Here is a 15,229-nt window from a genome sequence, read left to right as displayed (position 1 = left end):
TTAGAGGCAACACAACTTATGTGTGTTATTTCTTTTTCACCTACTTCCCCTTAACGAAATATCCTGCATTTCTTATGTCATTTAAAATTATAATTTTAATTGTTGTGCAACAGTCCACTGAGTATATAAGCCATAATTTATTACATAAATCCCCAATTATTGGAGAGTCCAATGTCACTATTACATCACAGCAAACATTACTTATTAGCCTTGATTATTTCCTTATACTAAATTCTTAAAAGTAGAATCACTGAGTCTAAAGTTCTCACATTTTAAAGTCAAATTTTGATTTATTAGAGAAGTCACTTTGTTATTTTGGCAAGATATAACAAAATTTACCAATTTAACCATTTTTAAGTACACAGTTCAGTGGCATTAATACCTTCACATTCTTGTGCTGCCACCACCACTACCATCTAGCTCCAGAAATTCTCATCATCCCAAAGAGAAACACTATACCCCTTAAACAATAACTCCCCATTCCCAACTCTCCTCAGTCCCTGATAACCTCTATACTACTTTGATTCTGTAAATTGACCTACTCAAGGTATATTTTGTAAGTAGAAACACACAATATTTGTCCTTCTGTGTCTAGCTTATTTCATTTAGTATAATGTTTTCAAGATTCTTCCATCTTGCAGCATACATCAGAGCTTAATTCCTTTGTAAGGCCAAATAATATTCCATTGTATGTATATACTACATTTTATTTATTCACTTGTTGATGGACATTTGGATTGCTGAGCAGCCACTTTTTTTGTTTTGTTTCCAATACAATTTATTATGAGACAAAGTAGTAGGTGGAAAAAAATTCTTAATATTATTCTTCAGGCAGATATAACAGGTAGAAAAGCACTCCATTTAAAACATGTCACTGCAGGAGTGACTTAATTATGCATTTTGGCTTCTGAATTGTGTGTTCAAGCTTTGTAAACTTTTGATGAAAAACAAACAAAACAAAACAAAACAAAAAAATCCCTGCCATTTAAATAGTAGTTTAGGGGCTGTTTTTTGTTTTTTTTTTTTTAACATCTTATTGGAGTATAATTGCTTTACAATGTTGTTAGTTTCTGCTGTATAACGAAGTGAATCAGCTATATGTATACATATATCACCATATCCCCTCCCTCTTGCATCTCCCTCCCACGCTCCCTATCCCACCCCTCTAGGTGGTCACAAAGCACCGAGCTGATCTCCCCGTGCTATGCAGCTGCTCCCCACTAGCTATCTATTTTACATTTCGTAGTGTATATATGTCAGTGCCACTCTCTCGCTTCGTCCCAGCTTGCCCTTCCTCCTCCCTGTGTCCTCAAGTCCATTCTCTACGTCTGCTTCTTTATTCCTGTCCTGCCCCTATGTTCATTGGAACCTTTTTTTTTTTTAGAATCCATATATATGTGTTAGCATATGGTATTTGTTTTTCCCTTTCTGACTTACTTCACTCTGTATGACAGACTCTATGTCCATCCACTTCGCTACAAATAACTCAATTTCATTTCTTTTTATGGCTGAGTAATATTCCATTGTATATATGTGCCACATCTTCTTTATCCATTCCTCTGTCAATAGACACTTGGGTTGCTTCCAAGTCCTAGCTATTGTAAATAGTGCTGCAGTGAACATTGTGGTACATGACTCTTTTTGAATTATGGTTTTCTCAGGGTATATGCCCAGTAGTGGGATTGCTGGGTCGTATGGTAGTTCTATTTTTAGATTTTAAGGAACCTCCATACTGTTCTCCATAGTGGCTGTATCAATTTACATTCTCACCAACAGTGTACCCTTTTCTCCACCCCCTCTCAAGCATTTATTGTTTGTAGATTTTTTGATGATGGCCATTCTGAACAGTGTGAGGTGATACCTCACAGTAGTTTTGATTTGCATTTCTCTAATGATTAGTGGTGTTGAGCATTCTTTCATGTGTTTGTTGGTAATCTGTGTAGCTTCTTTGGAGAAATGCCTATTTAGGTCTTCTGCCCATTTTTGGATTGGGTTGATTGTTTTTTTGGTATTGAGCTGCATGAGCTGCTTGTATATTTTAGAGATTAATCCTTTGTCAGTTGCTTTATTTGCAAATATTTTCTCCCATTCTGAGGGGTGTCTTTTTGTCTTGTTTATGGTTTGCTTTGCTGTGCAATAGCTTTTAAGTTTCTTTAGGTCCCATTTGTTTATTTTTGTTTTTATTTCCATTTCTCTAGGAGGTGGGTGAAAAAGGATCTTGCTGTGATTTATGTCATAGAGTGTTTGCCTATGTTTTCCTCTAAGACTTTTATAGTGTCTGGCATTACATTTAGGTCTTTAATCCATTTTGAGTTTATTTTTGTGTATGGTGTTAGGAAGTGTTCTAATTTCATCTTTTACATGTAGCTGTCCAGTTTTCCAAGCACCACTTATTGAGGAGGATGTCTTTTCTCCATTGTATACTCTTGCCTTCTTTATCAAAGATAAGGTGACCATATGTACATGGGTTTATCTCTGGGCATTCTATTCTGTTCCATTAATCTATATTTCTGTTTTTGTGCCAGTACCATACTGTCTTGATTACTGTAGCTTTATAGTATAGTCTGAAGTCAGGGAGCCTGTTTCCTCCAGCTCCGTTTTTCTTTCTCAAGATTGCTTTGGCTATTCGGGGTCTTTTGTGTTTCCATACAAATTGTGAAAGTTTTTGTTCTAGTTCTGTGAAAAATGCCAGTGGTAGTTTGATAGGGATTGCATTGAATCTGTAGATTGCTTTGCGTAGTATAGTCATTTTCAAAATGTTGATTCTTCCAATCCAAGAACATGGTATATCTCTCCATCTGTTTGTATTGTCATCAATTTCTTTCATCAGTATCTTATAGTTTTCTGCATAGAGGTCTTTTGTCTCCCTAGGTAGGTTTATTCCTAGGTATTTTATTCTTTTTGTTGCAGTGGTAAATCGGAATGTTTCCTTAATTTCTCTTTTAAATTTTTCATCATTAGTGTATAGGAATGCAAGAGATTTCTGTGCATTAATTTTGTACCTGCTACTTTACCAAATTCACTGATTAGCTCTAGTAGTTTTCTGGTAGCACCTGTAGGACTCTCTATGTATATTATCATGTCATCTGCAAACAATGACAGTTTACTTCTTCTTTTCTGATTTGGATCCCTTTTATTTCTTTTTCTTCTCTGACTGTTGTGGCTGAAACTTCCAAAACTATGTTGAATAATAGTGGTGAGACTGGGCAACCTTGCCTTGTTCCTGATCTTGGAGGAAATGGTTTCAGCTTATCACCATTGAGAACCATGTTGGCTGTGGGTTTGTCGTATATGGCCTTTATTATGTTGAGGTAGGTTCCCTCTATGGCTACTATCTGGAGAGTTTTTATCATAAATGGAGGGTGAATTTTGTTGAAAGCTTTTTCTGCATCTATTTAGATGATTATATGGTTTTTATTCTTCATTTTGTTAATATGGTTTATCACATTGATTGAGTTGTGTATACTGAAGAATCCTTGCATTCCTGGGATAAACCTCAATTGATCATGTTGTATGATCCTTTTAATGTGCTGCTGGATTCTGTCTGCTAGTATTTTGTTGAGGATTTGTGCACCTATGTTCATCAGTGATGTTGGCCTGTAGTTTTCTTTTTTTGTGTGTGACATCATTGTCTGGTTTTGGTATCAGGGTGATGGTGGCCTCGTAGAATGAGTTTGGGAGTGTTCTCCCTCTGCTATATTTTGGAAGAGTTTGAGAAGGCTAGGTGTTAGCTCTTCTCTAAATGTTTGATAGAATTCACCTGTGAAGCCATCTGGTCCTGGGCTTTTGTTGGTTGGAAGATTTTTAATCACAGTTCCAATGTCAGTGCTTGTGATTGGGCAAGGTTGCCCACTCTCACCACTATTATTCAACATAGTTTTGGAAGTTTCAGCCACAGCAGTCAGAGAAGAAAAAGAAATAAAAGGAATCCAAATCTGTTCATATTTTCTATTTCTTCCTTGTTCAGTCTCAGGAAGTTGTGCTTTTCCCAGAATTTGTCCATTCCTTCCAGGTTGTCCATTTTATTGGCATATAGTTGCTTGTAGTAATCTCTCATGATCCTTTGTATTTATGCAGTGTCAGTTGTTACTTCTCCTTTTTCATTTCTAATTCTGTTGATTTGAGTCAGCTCCCTTTTTTTCTTGATGAGTCTGGCTAATGGTTTATCAATTTTGTTTGTCTTCTCAAAGAACCATCTTCTAGTTTGATTGATCTTTGATATTGTTTCCTTCATCTCTTTTTCATTTATTTCTGATCTGATCTTTATAATTTCTCTCCTTCTGCTAACTTTGGGGGTTTTTTGTTCTTCTTTCTCTAATTGCTTTAGGTGTAAGGTTAGGTTGTTTATTTGAGATGTTTCTTGTTTCTTAAGGTAGGATTGTATTGCTATAAACTTTCCTCTTAGAACCACTTTTGCTGCATCCATAGGTTTTGGGTCATCGTGTTTACATTGTCATTAGTTTCTAGGTATTTTTTGATTTCCTCTTTGATTTCTTCAGTGATCTCTTGGTTATTTAGTAGTGTATTGTTTAGCCTCCATGTGTTTGTATTTTTTACAGTTTTTTTTTCCTGTAATTGATATCTAGTCTCATAATGTTGTGGTTGGAAAAGATACTTCATATGATTTCAATTTTCTTAAATTTACCAAATTGGTAAAGAAAGTTACCAATTTTCTTAAATTTGTGACCCAAGATATGATCTATCCTGGAGAATGTCCCATGAGCACTTGAAGAAAGTGTATTCTGTTGTTTTTGGATGGAATGTCCTATAAATATCAATTAAGTTCATCTTGTTTAATGTGCCATTTAAAGCTTGTGTTTCCTTATTTATTTTCATTGTGGATGATCTGTTCATTGGTGCAAGTGGGGTGTTAAAGTCCCCTACTATGATTGTGTTACTGTCGATTTCCCCTTTTATGGCTGTTAGCATTTGCCTTATGTATTGAGGTGCTGCTATGTTGGGTGCGTAAATATTTACATTTGTGATATCTTCTTCTTGGATTTATCCCTTGATCATTATGTAGTGTCCTTCTTTGTCTCTTGTAATAGTCTTTATTTTAAAGTCTATTTTGTCTGATATGAGAATTGTTACTCCAGCTTTCTTTTGATTTCCATTTGCATGGAATATCTTTTTCCATCCCCTCACTTTCAGTCTGTATGTGTCCATAGGTCTGAAGTGGGTTTCTTGTGGACAGCATATAGACAGGTCTTGTTTTTGTATCCACTCAGCCAGTCTGTGTATTTCGGTTGGAGCATTTAATCCATTTACATTTAAGGTAATTATTGATATGTATGTTTCTATTACCAATTTCTTATTTGTTTTGGATTTGTTATTCTAGGTCTTTTCCTTCTCTTGTGTTTCCGGCTTAGAGAAGTTCCTTTAGCATTTGTTGTAAAGCTGGTTTGGTGGTGCTAAATTCTCTTAGCTTTTGCTTGTCTGTAAAGGTTTTAATTTCTCCATCAAATATGAATGAGATCCTTGCTGGGTAGAGTAATCTTGGTTGTAATTTTTTCCCTTTTATCACTTTAAATATGTCCTGCCACTCCCTTCTGGCTTGCAGAGTTTCTGCTGAAAGATCAGCTGTTACCTTATGGGGATATCCTTGTATGTTATTTGTTGCTTTTTCCTTGCTGCTTTTAATATTTTTGTGTTTAATTTTTGATAGTTTGAGTAATATGTTTTTTGGCATGTTTCTCCTTGGATTTCTCCTGTATGGGACTCTTAGTTTTCCTGGACTTGACTGACTATTTCCTGTCCAATATTAGGGACATTTTCAACTATAATCTCTTCAAATATTTTCTCAGACCCTTTCTTTTTCTTCTGAGACCCCTATAATTCGAATGTTGGTGTGTTTAATGTTGTCCCAGAGATCTCTGAGACTGTCCTCAATTCTTTTCATTCTTTTTTCTTTATTCTGCTCTGTGGTAGTTATTTCCACTATTTTATCTTCCAGGTCACTTATCCGTTCTTCTGCCTCAGTTATTCTGCTATTGATTCCTTCTAGAGAATTTTTAATTTTATTTATTGTGTTGTTCATCATTGTTTGTTTGCTCTTTAGTTCTTCTAAATCCTTGTTAAACATTTCTTGTATTTCCTCCATTCTATTTCCAAGATTTTGGATCATCTTTACTATCATTACTGTGAATTCTTTCTCAGGTAGACTGCCTATTTCCTCTTCATTTGTTTGGTCTGGTGGGTTTTTACCTTGCTCCTTCATCTGCTGCGTATTTCTTTGTCTTCTCATTTTGTTTAACTTACTGTGTTTGGGGTCTCCTTTTCGCAGGATGCAGGTTCGTAGTTCCTGTTCTTTTTGGTGTCTGCCCCCAGTGGGTGAGGTTGGTTCAGTGGCTTGTGTAGGCTTCCTGGTGGAGGAGACTGGTGCCTGTGTTCTGGTGGATGAAGCTGGATCTAGTCTTTCTGGTGGGCAGGTCCATGTCCAGTGGTGTGTTTTGGGGTGTCTGTGAACTTAGTGTGATATTAGACAGCCTCTCTGCTAATGGGTGGGATTGTGTTCCTATCTTACTAGTTGTTTGGCATGGGGCTTCCAGCCCTGGAGCTTGCTGGCTGTTGGGTGGAGCTGGGTCTTAGCATTGAGACGTATATCTCTGGGAGAGCTCTTGCCGATTGATATTACATGGGACCGGGATGTCTCTGGTGGACCACTGTCCTGAACTTGGCTCTCCCACCTCAGAGGCTCAGGCCTGACACCAGACCGGAGCACCAAGACCCTGTCAGCCACACGGCAGAAATATAAAGAACAGTTTTGTCCTCAAGTGGTTTATTGCTTTGAAAGTGGAAGGTTCAGAACTCATCACTTTCCACCTGCATGCAAGGCAGTAATCAACAAGGCCACATAACTCACTTCACAAAGCCCGAGATGATTCAGGAAATGTCCCTTCTAATGCTGTCTGTCTTGGTGTCTGTGGTGCAGTGGGTTCTTCAGCCTCAACCTCGTGTTCTAGGACTCTCTCCGCGATGTCCTGTTCATGGATAGTTAGCTCTTACTGTGAGAGAATGCCAAGTCGGGAACCACCTCGTTGCCATCCTGATGACATCACTGAGCAGCCACTTTTAAACCAACATGGCTTCAATGAACTGATAGACAAGGTCCACTTTTTTTAAGTCTTGTGTTTTGTCACAGCCTGTAGATGAAAGTGAAAAGAGCTGTCAAGGTTTACTAGTTACTTAATTCTGTATGGAGACGAGCCAATTACTACAAATTGGCACATGCAGTAATTTTTTTAAAGGCCACTTGACCCAAGTAAACCAGGTTTTCTTTAAGGACTTATGAAAAACAGCCTGATGAAGACAAAATAATTGATTATATGATTGAATTAGAGGAAATATATCGATCTTTACCAGAAGAATCATGTATAGTTTGGTATATTTCAGATATTGCGTATTTCATTGATCTGTACTGGAGCCTGATCGGTTTTGATTGTAACTGAAAATTTGTTTGAATCAACATCAAACTCTGGAGTTAACACTACTAGCAATAATTGGAGGTAGATAATCCTCTTCAAAAGTCTTTAGTAGACAATGCTGGTAAAATGTTGATAGCTGTTGAATGATGGATATACAGGGGGTTCATTGTACTATTCTCTCTACTTTTAAGTATGTTTGAAATTTTCGATAATTAAACTTTCTTTAAAGAATAAAAATTATTTATATGACCTTGGGCAATATACCAACATCACCTTGGTTAGAAAACAATACAGTGTATCGACTTAAAAAAGAAAAAACAAAACAGTATGTTGCAGCAGTTTTCTTATTGTGACAGAACTTTGCTCTAATTATGGCTTGGTATCCAAGTCTTTTCTTGTCTGTGTCAGGGCTTGGTGCTAAAAAAACCTGCGCCCAAAAGCCTTGACAGGTGTGTTCAGAGCTGGGAGCTGAATGAAACCTCACCTATTTCCAAAGCACCACTGGCAGCAGGGTCCCCAAAAAAACTATCTTGATTAGTTTGTGAGCCTAGAAATGCTTTGCAAATATATACATGAACAAAATAAATACTACATGACTGTGAAAAATAGCATTCTAGGGCATCTAGTATATATCATTTTAAAGCATACTTAGCTTTTTAAATGTTTAACAGCTTGAAAGGTTGGCAGGTTTGAAAACTGATGTTCTTCATCCCAGGGCAGGCAGAGCAAAATGTTTCTGAGTAACTTTTTTTTTCTGTCAAGTCCTCACATAGTTAATAATCTTAAATTATACTCTATTACATGAGAGATGGAAGTGCTAATTTTAAGGACATAACAACAGTGCAAGTAAAATTGAGTGATTACATCTTCTGCTAATATTTAGTGCTCTTTGAAGGATATGGCACAATAAATGGGAGGGATGGATGAAGAAAATGTCGGCCTTTATCCAGTGATTTAGTGAGCTTAAAATAGGTTGAATCTAGTATTAATAATTACTGAGAATAGACAAAAGATCAAAGGTGTGCCTTGGCAGATTTGGGGCCAACAATGTGGATTGGTAGTTTAAGTGGGAGACTATACAAAAACCCAGGCAGATGTTGAGAAGTATCGAACCTCATTTTTTGGAGGGATTTATCTAGACATTCATGTACTGAGTATGTGGGGTTAGGAAACATATAACCAGTTAGTCCTGTGTATTGTGTCACTTTAAGTAGAGAGTTAGAGCCTTGTACTAGGGTGTAGGGTGTTATATCAAAAAAGGAATATAGTCTCTGCCTGCAAATTAATCTGCAAGTAGAGAAATAAGTTCTGAAAGGATGAAAACCCCTCATTTTGAAATAGACACACACATAGGGTTTGGTTGTCTTTGGATTTGGGTTCATATAAGTAATGGGAAGACTTTCTTTAGGGTTGTGTTAGAGCTCTAGATTTCAAGTGCTAGAAACCTATCCTATACCAGCCTAGGTAGAAAAGAGCTGGCAAATTCTAAAACACACAAAAGGCAGGGTGGACCTGACTTGAGGATAACTCAACCAGGATCTGACTCTATTAGCCCATCTCATTCTCTCTAATCATTTTCTTTTTAGTTGGTAAATATATATATAATTCACCATTTTAACTATTAACTATTTTAGGTATTTCATATAAATTATAGAAATCATAAAATATTTGTCCTTTTGTGTCTGGCTTATTTCATTTAGAACAGTGTATTCAGGGTTCATTCATGTGGTAACATGCATCAAAATTCCATTTGTTTTCATGGATTAATAATACACTATTGTATGTATATACCACATTTTGTTTATCCATGTATCTGTTGATGGACATTTGGGTTGTTTGCATGTTTTAGCTCCTGTGAATAGTGCTGCTCTGAACTTTGGTATACAAATATCTGTTTGAGTTCCTGCTTTCAATTCTTTGGGGTATATGTCTCGGATGGACTTTCCAGATCATATAGTAATTCTGTTTAACTTCTTGAGGGATTCTTTCCCGTTCGTGTTTGCTTCATTCTCTCAGAATAACACCTCTACAAGGATTTAAACCATGGCTGCTAGCAGCTCCAGGTACACATACTCACAATGTTGGGACCAGAGGGGAGAGGACTACTTTCCCCGACTCAAGGTCCAAAACCCTGGAAAGAAATGTAATTGGCTAACTTGGTTCTTACCCTCTTACCTGAAGCAGTCACTCTAGAGAGGCAGGGGTAGGGCGTGGATGTGGATTCTTGGGTGATTGGATTAGGTAGAGAGAGACTCCTACTCCTTGGCTGGGGAAGTGGGGTCTTGTAAAAAAAAAAAAAAAAAAAAAAAAAATGACAGTGCCCATTTGGGATATGTGTCTAAATCTGGGAGGAGGAGAGTACGACTACCAAAAAGGAGGAGGGCAGGAGCAACCTGGACATGGATCCTGGAGAAATACTGTGAGCTAAGTGATTTCAAATCCACAAATATCAAAATAGTTTTGTTTTGTTGTTATCCTTTGTAGTTCACATAGGATAGGTTCGTGCATACGTGAGCACGTGCGTGCACACACGTACACACACAAAAGAGCTTGTCTGAATGAGACAATTTAGGACATTTCATGCAGCAATCCATAGTAAATTTCTTTGAACACTTGTTTAACATGTACAGTGGTATTTTTCAGGAAAAAAGGCTGAAAATCTTCATATATCACTTCATATAGATAGATGGTTGAAGGTTGCATATTTTAAAAAATATGTTTCCTATATGAGCTTGTTTTTCAGCTTTAGTAACACCATGGACATATTTACAAACTATAGGGCAGCAGAGAATAAAAGCTGCTTACCTTGGCTTTCATCTTGTTTCATTTCCATTTTAAGCTGTGCCTGGGATTCAAATTATGTCAGATGGAAAGTGCCTGTAAGTATCTATCGAGAATTGTGTAACGAGCAATTTCTTACTTCTACAGGTTTGGAACACAAAGCCAAGAGTTGGTGTAACTTATTCAATTGTTCTATCAAATCAAGTTTAGTAAACTATTGACCTTATTTTAGGATTCATGAGGTTTCTTAAGCTTTTGAAACTTCTGCTTTATATTTATGCATCCAGCAAGATGAGCTATCTTCTCTAAGTATACAATAAAGCCCCCAAATATATCTATTATTTATTCTCTAGCACCTTATCCCAAGTAATCATCTTTGTTTCTTTTCATAATTATATTATTGCTCTATTTATTTCCTGTTTTTAATTTTGTGATTCATTCTGCGTCTCATATTTTCCATCTTCAGCATCTTTTCAGTTTTAGGCTTTCATTCCATCATCATTCATTTCATATCCTTTATTCATCTCAGGTCATTCCCTCTGTATCTTAGTTATCCCCACATAATTAAGAACTATAATGTTCAAAAGAATGCCTTGATCAAATGCATTTATGGGCATACTTGATTACTGCTTTTTCATAAAGGAAAGGGGAAGATAAGAGTTCAGAGAAAGAAAGCAAAGAGGCCCAAATTGATAATGACCACTCATTTCCTCATTAAAAACAATGCTGTCTAGTTATAAGTAGACTTACAGAATTAACTTTTTAAATATTAATATTAGTGTCTTTCTTCCTCTATTGCTCTCTAGTTCTCCCCCTTCAATGCCTCTATCTTCCTCCCTACCTCTCTCCCAAATGCAAACACTTAAGTTTTCTTTTCCTAGAAAATTTATCTAAATTGATTCTCTACTTCTCTTCAGTTTAAACAAACAGGTAGCAAAGAAAGGATTGAGTCTGTCTGTTCTCCTTGGAGGTATATCTGGAAAGGAGAGTACTCTTATTACCCTGGATTTGAGTAGGAAACCACAAATTGCGGCTACCACCAGACTCACTCACTTTCTGATAGAATGTGGAGGCAGTCTTGGGGAACTGAAAGGCAAGGGGTCTTAAAAGGGGAAAGGGAGACTTTGAGAATTTTCAGGCACTCTGCTAACTTTGTCTCAATATGAAGAGATTTCAGTGTACTTTCAAGTAATCAGTTGACTGTCAGTAACTATTTCCCATTGCTTCTCTCTCTCTCCTTCCCTGATTGGTTATTTTTTTCTCCCTTGCTTAACCTCACTCATCATATTGATTGCCTTCTCACCAACTAATTATAAGAATGTACCTTTCAAAATTATAATTTGACATCCTGACCTCTATCTGTATTTCAGTCATGGCATACTCTTCCTCATCCTTTTTCAATCTAGTAGCTCATATTGGGCTTTTTAATTTTTTTTTTCTGATGGCTTTGCCTACCCTGTGTTGAAGACAGACTTGCTTCTTACCACACAGTACACTGAAAGTTCCCATAATCTTAGGCTCTTCCCATTCAGGGAGAATCTCCTTGCAAAACTAGAAAAATAAGGGCCCAAATGCTAGTTCTTCATACACTTTGGTGGAAGCTTTGAACTTCAGACATTTCTTAACAATTTCATACAAGGCTTTTAACATTTTTAGTGGATTCTGTTTCCTACTCTTTTAATTATTTCTGTTTCTTTTTCTTAAGGCTTCTCACTTTTCAAGATAAAGAGCTAAAGCCAGACACATTAGGCTAATAAGATTCTGGCCAGCGTGGCTATAGTGAGAAGGTTCCCACAACACATAAGTGCTAATCTTTTACTGTACTCTGTCATGAATGCTTTTCAGTACATTACAGGAAACCCAGATTTCTGATTTCCAGTACTCCCACTCATATGATTCTTTCCAGACTCCTCAGACATCCACTTCTAGAGAGACTGTTGGCCTTTGTGTTGTCTCATGGTCTTTTTTTCTTAGACTCTCTTTAGAAAAGTGTTTCCTGTGGCTGGGCCTAGAGAGAACAGGCACTTCTTCCAACTCTCCTCAGCCAGTTTGGAAGGAAACTTGAATTGCAACGCATCCACAGGCCTGGAAGGGTGGCAAACAGAACTGGCTACATAATATTCAGGACCCAGTGCAAGATGAAAATGCAGGGCCCCTTGTTCAAAAATTAAGAATTTCAAGATGGTGACAGCAAAGTGTCAATATTAAGCCAAGCCTGGGTCCCTCCTAGATGTAGGTGACTGCACAGGTCACGTGCTCATGAAGGCAGTCCTGGTGTTGAGAAACTCTGGGGAGTTGGTTTCATAATGTAAGTCTCTTCCTGGTTTTCTAGACATAACTCATTAGTGCATGAGGAGCGAGTGACCCCAATTTCCTAGTCATTAAGGTATCAAAATGTATTCTGCAATATGTGAGGCATGTTTCATATTTCCTTGATAATTAATTTCAAGGGGTGGTTTCCTCTCTTTATCATAGTAAGATAATTTTCCCCCTTTCCCAGTATACTGACCTGAATTTAGTTTCACTGAATTTTTTTTTCTTATAAAATATACCATTCTTTCCTAAAAATACACATAATTGCACAAAGGGAGTACATGAAATGCATATTGTTTGCCTAGTACAAACAAAGCTTTTGAATACAAATATGTACAAAATACAGCTCCTACCAAGCAAGCAGGGGACTTCCTGCTTGAGAAGACAAGATAAAAGAAAAAATGAAGACCTAAATATTACTTCAAAATCCCTATAGAAGACAACACTGTGCTATATAGAAATAGTAATGTCGCATTGACTTTGTCCGATTCTGTTTTAAATCTCAATTGTGATTTGTTGGGATAGGTTTAGACCAGCCTCTTCTCAAGCACTACTTTGTGTCTTAGTCCTTTGTTCTCAAGTAGGTAATAAATAACTTAGGGATTAGTTCTTAGGTTCATTCAATACCTCCACCTGTCTTATCATAGTACAGAGTTATAACACAGTTCATCATAGAGTAGAAAGACCACTGGATTAGGAATCTGCTAAAGTAAAGTTAGTAATGCCTGAATTAATTCAGTATGCATGTTTAAGGGATTTCTTTCTATGAACGATATAATCTGAGAGATGTAGACTTTCTCAGACACAGTCCCTGCCCCTGAAGGCCTTATCACTTATTTAAAAATTTGAGACAAATATAGGAGGAAAAATTTATAAAAGAAGGAGGAATAATAAATACCATAAAGAGTTCAGGATGATTAATGAATTCCGAGTATGGAAGGCAGGAAGGCAGTATATGAGAGGAACATTGGACTTGAGCCATGGGTAGGCTTTGTCAGAAAGGTGGAGGGTCAAGAAAACATACTCCAAAAAGTGGAAAGAATATCAGTAGGGATATTGAAGAACTCAAAGGAAGATTGTTCTAACTAGAACTTAAGGATTGTGACGAGCAGAGAATGCTGAGTTAGGTCATGGATGGCCTTGACTATACAACTGCAAAGTTAAAAGTTTTCTCAGCATACAGTGTAGAGTCTCTGGAAGAGTTTGGATAGAGAGAGATATATTATCCAGTCAAATGAGATGTTGTATGGGAGAGCAATGTTAAAAACAAGTGAGATTATGACATAGTTGGCATTTAATAAATTCTTATATCTTGTTATGTGGATTATGTATACACTCATGACATCAATATACCAGTTGGCAGTACCAGTCGGGTGTTTCCTGAGGTGTAGTGTCTACTCCTGCCAAATAGTCTTGCATTTAATTTTGCCTTCCAAGAGACTGGAAAAAATCAATCTCACTTGTTATTTCAATGGCTAGAACAATGAAAAATAACCCATGCATATGAAAGCCTTGTATATGCCAGAACCTTGGATTTTGAAAAAAATCTATGATGATACTGGGAAAAATGGCTGAGCCAAAGTTATCAGAGAGAATATAGTGACAAATAATAAAAGTACAATAACAAGAACAACTACCTCCTATGGCACACTTGCTATAATTTAATTGCCTTAACTACATTATTAAATCTAGTCCTCACAGCAATCCTCTAATAGAGATTTTATATTCTCTACAGCTGAGGAAAGTGATATTTTTACAGATATTAATTAACTTGACCAAGACCACACAGCTCTAAGGCATTGGTGCTGATTTTCCAGCCTAAAGTGTTTTATAACCAGAGCCTGAGCTCTTAACAACCTTACTATTTGTTTTAATTTTTATTTTGTTTCCTAACTTTTCTGCAATGAACATATATTACCCATGGATTTAAATAATGAACTCACTACATTTTTTTAAAATAAAAAATCATACTAAAGAACAAGATTTGCCATCAGTCTGATCTTGATTATGCTTCTGCTTACATATTTTAGGGTTAAGTTTTGTCAAGATGGAAGGATATGTTCATCTTTGTAGTCGTACCTGCCAAGACCACAGTTTGAATCTGCCCTAAAGAAGCACTTCTAAGCTATTTTACTTCCCTGTGTGGCTCTGACTTAAAGTCTAAAGTGCAGTATTTTAAAACCTTGGATCTTAGCTGTAGTGGAGATGTAAGAGAAGGCTGATTCCAGTGAGAATGTAGGTCTGGTGGTGATGGTGACAGTGGCACTGGCCTGCAGGGTCAAACACATTTCTGTCTGTTATCTGAGTGTAGAGAATGAGTGAGGAACTTCCCCCTGTCTTCCCCTCTCAGCATAGCTCACATGTGTCAGGTCTTCCTGCCCCTTCAATGGCCTTGAGGAAAGAGGAGGAGCAGCCAACAAACAGATGCCTTCTTCTCTAGGGGTCATTGAATGATGGATATAGATGCAACCTCAGGGATGGTCTCATCCAATGGTTGCCATTACAGATGAGGAAGCAGAGTGACTTGATCAAGGTCTCCCAGTGAGTTCGTGAAAGTTTCAACACGGTGTTCTTCTATAAACTTCAAGACACCCAGGAGTGAATACAACTAACTTAGACAAGTCCACACACATGGTGAGGGACAGAAAAGTGAAGGAGTCGAGGGTCAAGGAAAGTATCTTAATATTGTAATATAAAGTGAATTCAGAACT

The sequence above is a fragment of the Balaenoptera musculus genome, chromosome 9 (assembly GCF_009873245.2).
Source record: "Balaenoptera musculus isolate JJ_BM4_2016_0621 chromosome 9, mBalMus1.pri.v3, whole genome shotgun sequence".
Lineage (NCBI taxonomy): Eukaryota > Metazoa > Chordata > Mammalia > Artiodactyla > Balaenopteridae > Balaenoptera > Balaenoptera musculus.
The sequence above is the reverse complement of the archived record's forward strand: the minus strand, read 5'-3'. Positions refer to the sequence as shown.